Source organism: Echinops telfairi, unplaced genomic scaffold (assembly GCF_000313985.2).
Source record: "Echinops telfairi isolate 266 unplaced genomic scaffold, ASM31398v2 ScPeMD7_443;HRSCAF=831, whole genome shotgun sequence".
NCBI classification, from domain to species: Eukaryota; Metazoa; Chordata; class Mammalia; order Afrosoricida; family Tenrecidae; genus Echinops; species Echinops telfairi.
In genome coordinates this window covers 84,910,037-84,916,785 of record NW_022104341.1, presented here as the reverse complement: position 1 = coordinate 84,916,785, position 6,749 = coordinate 84,910,037, and the positions used below count along the sequence as shown (strand labels likewise).

Sequence of the window (6,749 nt, the reverse complement as noted above, 5' to 3'; positions counted from 1 at the left end):
CACACACACACACACTCCGGTGCTACGTTCTGAGGGGCCCGGAGCCACCCATCCCGGAGGACGTGTCCACTCGGACCTGCTCCAGAAAGTTCACGCAGTCGCCGCCCCGCGTCCCGTCCCGTCCCGTCGCGGCGTGCCCCTGCCCCCTCGCAGGGCCCTGGTCTCCGTCCCTGCCTCGGCGTTTGGCTCGGTTTCCTTGTGTGTCTCACGCCCATCTTAATCCTAGCGTCTCCAGCTCTCCATGCGCGCTTCCTGGGTTTCCAGTCTCTTTCCTGGTCTCTGCCCTCCCCCCCTTCGGGTCCCTGAGCTCCCTCCCCAGTCTCTGGGTCTTCCCCCGGTGTCTCTCGGTTCTCCCGTCTCTGCCCCCGCCCCCAGTCTCTGGGTTCTCCCCCCTGGGGCTCCGTGCTCCCTCCCAGGCCTCCGGTCTCCCTGGTCTGTGTGTTCCCTCTACCAGGTCGGTCTGCGCCGCTCCCTGGGTCTCTCTGCCCTCTTCCCTCATCGCCTTTGTGCTTCCTCCCCCGTTTCTGTGTCTCGCTGCCTCGTGCCTCTCCGGAGTGTCTCTTGGCATCTCTGTCACCCACCCAACAGCGGCTCTGTACCCCACCCTCTGCTTAGACCCCCTCCCCCATTTCTCAGGAATGCTGCCCCTCTGGTTCCTCCACTCCTTGTGGGGGAGGGGCTTGCCTTTCTCCAGGGCCTCTGCACCCCTGTCCAGGGCCCCTGAGTTGGAGCAGGGTGGGGGCTGGGGAGCACTGTACCTGCCAGCCAAGAACTGGGAGGGAAGGTGCCAAGGTGAGGGGATTCGCTGGATTGTGAGAGGCCCGAGGGGAGCAGGGCCAGTTGCTGCATGTTGGCGGTGAGGGTTCCCGTTCGGAAGAACAAGGACAGGGATCCAGAGTGACCGGGTGTTGGGGCTGGCAGGGAATCCAGGGAAGGGCGTTGGGGTGGGAGGCCTGTAAAGGAGCTCTGGGTGGCTCTAGGGGGATCCTCAGTGATGAGGGTTCCCCGAGAAGGGGAGGGATCCAGAGGGTGGCTCTGACGGGAAACCAGGGAATTCTGTGCTTGGTTTCTTATTAACTCTTGCATCCGGGAGCAAGGAAATCCAATTCTTCCTGATTGTGTGGAGTCAGGGCCTGGAGAAGGAGCAGGTGTAACCCCCCTCCCCCACAAGAAGAGCCCTCTCACACCCTCAGGCCTGAGCTCAGGCCATATTCACACCCTTGGCCTTCATTCCCACACTCACCTGCCCCCTCCACCCCCACCCCAGCCCCCACCTGCCTTCCTGTCCTGCTCTTGCACATTAGGCCCCACATCAGCCCGTATGCAGGAAAATGCTGGCTTGCATACCACTTCTGCAGGCTAGCTTCCATGCTCACGGTGCACCTGTGCACATGCTGGGGCAGGGGTGTGTGCACACTCCCACCGCCTTGCTCCTCCTTTTGCATGCACCTCCTTCTGCATCCCTGCTTGCTCAGTTTCCCCCGTGTTATTTGGAATGTTCTCTTCTTTGCTTACCCTTTTCCTGTCCTTTAACAAGGAAAGGGTCTCCATGTTGCCTTCCTTTCTTCCCCTCTCTTTCCTCTTGCAGTGAATGGTTGTCCTCTGTCCAGCCTTGTGCACAAACATGAGGGCGGATAAGATTCCAAGAGAGGAGAGTGGGGTGGTTTGGGTTGGGGGCTGCAGCAAGGGTAGACTGTATATATAATATGTATGTTTACATATGTGTGTATATGTATGTGGTTATTTTTCCTTTAGGGTTTGTGTCAGTGTGCAACAAAATACAGGCCCTGGCAGTTGGTGCCAGGTGGTGAGTCCATGCTCAGGGGGAAGTAGGGCCTTTAGAACTCTTGAGATAACGTTTAGGAGGTACTCTGAAGTTCTGCCACTTTCCGAGTGGAGACCTCAAGGAAGTACTTTCATCCTTGAGTCTTAGTGTCACCTCTTAAAAAGTGGGGTGGCTAATCCAAACATTGTGAGAGGATCCGGAGGGAACCGCGTGGCATTGCTTCATTCGTTGTGGCAGGCTTCCCTAGTGTCCCGCTCCGCTCTGGGCCTGGCCAGGTCCCTGCCTTCGAGGAGCTCAGTCTCTGGCAATACAGATTGCGTCTCCGGAGTGCAGAGTAATTCTGCAGCTTCCTGTCAATTGCTGACTGAGCTCAGGCACTGGCCGCTTAGGTGCTGTCCGACAGGTTGCAGGACTAAACCCCTCAGGAGCTACTGAGGTCGAGGTGCCTGCTCCCTGGAAAGAGCCGCAGTTCCAAACTGAGGTTAGCAGGCTGGAGGAGATGAACAAAAGGCCCCGGGTAGTACACAGGTCCCAGGAAAATGTGCCCCAGGGAAGGGCAAGGAGGAGCTCTCTGAACTGGGTTTTGAGAGATGAGTAGGAGTTTGCCAGTCAAAAAGAACGAGCACTAGGAAGAGAAAACAGGTATGAGTAAAGATTCAAAGGTGTTGTGTCTAGAAACAGCAGATCTCTGACTCTAGGGCCCTGTTAGGTAGCTGAGTACACTCTTAGAAGAGAGGGGAGAAACCCGGGGCTTGATGCTTGGACTATGGTATGCAGTGTGCTCTGGCTCGATTTCTGTTTCTGGAAGGGGATTCTTTGACTTCAGGAAGTGGCGGGAGACAGGAAGCACGGTGAAGGAGGAGGTCACGCGATTCATATGAGAGATGCTGATTACTTGGTTAGGGCACACCTTTGTCAGGACAGGTGGTTTCTTAGAGGTGAGGGTGAGCGCGAGAGAAGCAATCCCGGTTCCTTGGAGTGACTGGGTGGGGCCTTTCCTGAGCTCTAGGGGCTTGGCCAGGAGAGGTAGGTTGGAGGGGCATTTGGTGAGCTCCGCTCTAATGCCTCTGTGAGGCCCTTGGGGCATTTCAGGCTCAGGAAAACCAAAAAACCCAACTCACTGCCACAGAGTCCGTCACAATTCCAAACGGCCCTATGGCTGCCCTTGCCGACCTTAATGGTTCCCAGCCCAGCTCAGACCCTCCGGCAGGCGGCCTTAGGCTCCAGAAGGGTGTGGCTAGAAGGATGTGGAGCTTGGGGGAGAAGACCCTGCTTGAGAAAGGTCTGGGAAGTGCATGAGAGGGAGGAGAGCCATCATCCTAGAGAGGAGACAGCATCAAACCTCAGCGATGATGCTGTCAGCTCTCAGCTGGGGGGGGGGCAGCCCCTCGGCAGCCCCTCCCTGTGCCGCTGACCACCATGATGACCTTGAGAACATTGCTTAGCATCTCCAAATCAGTTTCTTCATTTGTTAAATGGATTTAATGATGCAGTTTGTCATAAGGATCAAAGCAAGACTGGTAGCTAGTGAAACCCAAAAACCCATTGCCCAAACCAAACCACTGCAGTTAGGTCTTGTCGTGACTCCTGTGACCCTGTAGGACAGAGTAGAAACCCCCATCGGTTTCTAAGACTAAAGCTCTATAAGGAGAGCCTGGGGGATTTGAACCCCAACTCTCTGGTGAGCAGTCGAGTGAGTGCTTGAACACTGCGTCACAGGACCAAACTCACTGCCGCCCGCTCGTTGCAGCCCTGTGCAGGGTTCCCAAGTCTGCGGGTCTTAGCGAGAGCAGACGGCCTCATCTTCCTCCCAGAGAAGGGCTCGTGGGTTTATAGCACCAACTCTGCAGGGAGCAGCCCGTGCCTGACGCACAGCGCCACCAAAGGCTCCTTATTCTTTATGTCGTCATTACTAACATAGGCTACTGTGACCGTCCTCAGTAAGAGTAGGGTGAACCGTAACCTGGAGTTACAGTTAAAATCTCTACCCTGCTTCCCCCAAGTAGTTGTAATTCTGAACCGAGATTAGCAGGGGGAGCATCTTCCCAAGGAGAGTGCTCAGCTCACCTTGGTGGCACTGTTGAGGCCTGCCAGGTGTGTTTTTGGCCTTTAGGTAGACAAGCATGAGGAGACTGGGACAGGCCCTGGGGAAGAGACCACACATAGGATGTGGATGGCATGGGGGGTCTGAGAAGAGGCAACTTTAGGGTGCGCGGTTCTCCATTCCTCCTACCCTGCCTGGTCCCAGCTCTAGGTCCCCCGTGCCCACCAGGTCTCTGCGTCCCATCTCGGCGCCAGAGGACTCTGGTGAGGCTTGAACTTCTGGGGGCTGCTGGAGGGCTATCGGAACCCCTCTGGATCTTGACTTGCCCCTGGGAAGTACCAAGGCGCCTTCTTACCTGACCTGGGGTGTGACTGCCGACCCTCTAGAGGGGGGCCTGCTGGGGGCCAGCTAACACGATGGATTCCTGATGGGGATCTGCCCTGATCCTGAGCACCTTTCTAATTGGATTGCCTGCGTCAGTGCTGGCTCCTTGGGGCGTCCCTGGCAGTCCTGATCACTCTGGGCTCCGTCCCAGTGTGTCTACCTCGGTTCTGAGGACCACGAGCGGTGAATCGGAGGGGTGATTCCAACTGCTTAATCCAGGCCTTTTCCATGCCAGATTCATCCTGGACTGGCATGTGGTTGCAGGTACTATTTCAGGCCTTCCCCGCGTGCCAGGACATGTGTTTGTTTTGTCCGTCCTTAGACCTGGCTTTGGAGGTGGTGCCCACTCTGTTTAGGTCCGGGTCAGTGTCCAGGCACAAGGCCCGGTACTTCTCCACTGTTCCTTACCTCAGACTCTGTCCTGCCCAGGATCGGGGTCTCTGTGCAGCTGTGACACCAGCTACCTCACATCTAGCACTCAGACCCTTAGCAGGCATCTCCAGACAAACGGGCCTTTGAGTTGGGGACACGGAAGCTGGTCTGTCTGGCCAGACCTGCCCGGCAGCCTGGGAGCAGTGGCCACAGGGAACTTTGTGAACTGGGAGGAGGTCAGCATGTGGCCACCCCGAGGCGCAGGGCTGTTGCTTTTGGCAGGGGCAGGATGGGGTGTGCGCTACAGCGCCATTAAGGATGGTTCTGGTTCGGCCAGACACATTTGGAGTTGGTCAGAGTGAGCCTTTGGTCTTGAGCGACGGTTCCTAGGTGAAGGAGGCTGGTCCCCCAAGCTGGTGAAGAGGGTGGCTTCTGTGACCTCTGTTCCCCAGCCTGTTCTGTGTGTCGGCGTCCAGGAGAGTCAAGGATGGCAGGCAGAGCTGCGTGGGGTGGGGGCCGCCGTGCATGCGGGGGCATCCAGCTGAAGAGAAACCGCCATGAGGTGCAGCCCCAGTCGAGTGGGCACCAGCAGCACCAAGCAGCTGAGCCGTGGGGAGATGGTGATTAGATGTGTGGGCATATCCGACCCCTGCCCCCACCCAGGATGGTGCCCACGATGGGAATGGCTGGGCTGTGTCGCTGCGTGTGTGCCAGCGGAGGAGGCACCCAGGGGCACACCTTCATTTTAGAAATTATAGAGAAGCAGAAAGTCAAAAATAAATATTGCTTCTGAAGCTTCTTTGAAGGCTGGTGTGTATGCGGGTGTGTGCTCTTGTAGGCTAGCCTGTTTTCTGTGAACTCATTCGTTCATTCATCCAGTCATTCAGCTGGTGGTGACTGAACACACTCACTACTTGCCAGGCGTTCTGGGAACTAGGGATATGGACCTGAACCTGGCAGCTCTTGGCTGAGCTTCCAGTCAGGGCAAACAGACCTGACTCGTAACCATGTAACTAAGTGTTCACACTGGTGATATTCCGGAGGTGGGGCGGAAATCCACGTTGCTCTGATGTCGTCTGGGGCACCCTTAAGAAGGTGCCGTTGTATGCAAGACCCCTGGAGTGGGTTCGGGAAAAGAATGAGTGGTGTTCCTAGCGCGGACTACAGCATGGACACGTTTGAGAATCATAAGAGCTTTGACTGGCAAGAGGGGAGCTTACCTGCTTCAGCCAGGTATGGCCTTGTCCAACTCTGCTGGACCTCAAGGCTTATACTGAAGCGTTTGGACATTGGTCATACTCCCGGGTCAGGGATTAGAGGTGTGTGGTTCGTGGCTGTTTGCCTGTTGCTTGGCAGAGTGTCTCAGGAGGTGTGATGCCAATGAGCATTCTTACTCAATGGAGATTATCCGACAGGGATAATTCTGTATCTGGTTTGGTTTTTCTCCATAAGCAGCAAGTTTTGAATGATTTTCTGAGTCGCTGCATATACTACCATGATGAAGTTCTTGATCTTTTCTCCTCCTCCTCCTCCTCTTCCTTCTCCTCCTCCTTCTCCTCCTCCTCCTCCTCCTCCTCCTCTTCCTCCTCTTCCTCCTCTTCCTCCTCCTCCTCCTCCAGGAAGCTGTGGAGGCCCCGGTGCCCTGCCCTTGGTGCTCACTGTGCACCAGGAGTGACTGGTGTGAGCAAGCAAAGACTCGGTGAGTGTGCCCCAGGGTGTCACCAGGGTGGGCCAGGCTTGCCCGCTTGGATTTTGACCCATAGCCGGTGGAGCCAAGACAGGGTCATCATCCTGCAAAAAACGACCCCCATGTACCTTTGATTGTGCAGTGACGGCGGTCCGGCCTGGGAGGGCAGTGATGGAAGTGGTAGAATGTTTTGAGAGCTATTTAGGGAAGTGGAGTAGAAAGGACACGGGGAAGGCTTCAATGTGGGGCATGAGGGAGGGAAGGTGTCGGGATGGTGACTGGCTTCTGGCTCGAGAGGTTGATGGGTGTGGGGGGAAGGAGGGGTGATATTCAGCTTGTCAGCTGCTGTAGGTGTGAAATAGGCTTCGAGGGGACATCCTGGGAGTCACACCAGGATCGGTGTGCTTTTCCATTCACCCTGTGTTTGTAGAAAAGGCTGTTGCCACCGGACACTGTCGGTGACTTCTTGGGGGGGC

The 6,749-nt window shown here is 56.3% G+C and overlaps 1 protein-coding gene across 1 annotated transcript in view; it reads left to right on the top strand.

Annotated features, from left to right (window-relative positions):
- Positions 1–6,225: 6,225 nt before the first annotated feature.
- Positions 6,226–6,749, top strand: part of PTPRF (protein tyrosine phosphatase receptor type F) — a 79,267-nt gene continuing 78,743 nt past the window's right edge. The window contains exon 1 of the mRNA XM_045291816.1: positions 6,226–6,285. The gene's annotated coding sequence lies outside the window, so the exon portion shown is untranslated. The remainder of the gene's footprint in view (positions 6,286–6,749) is intronic.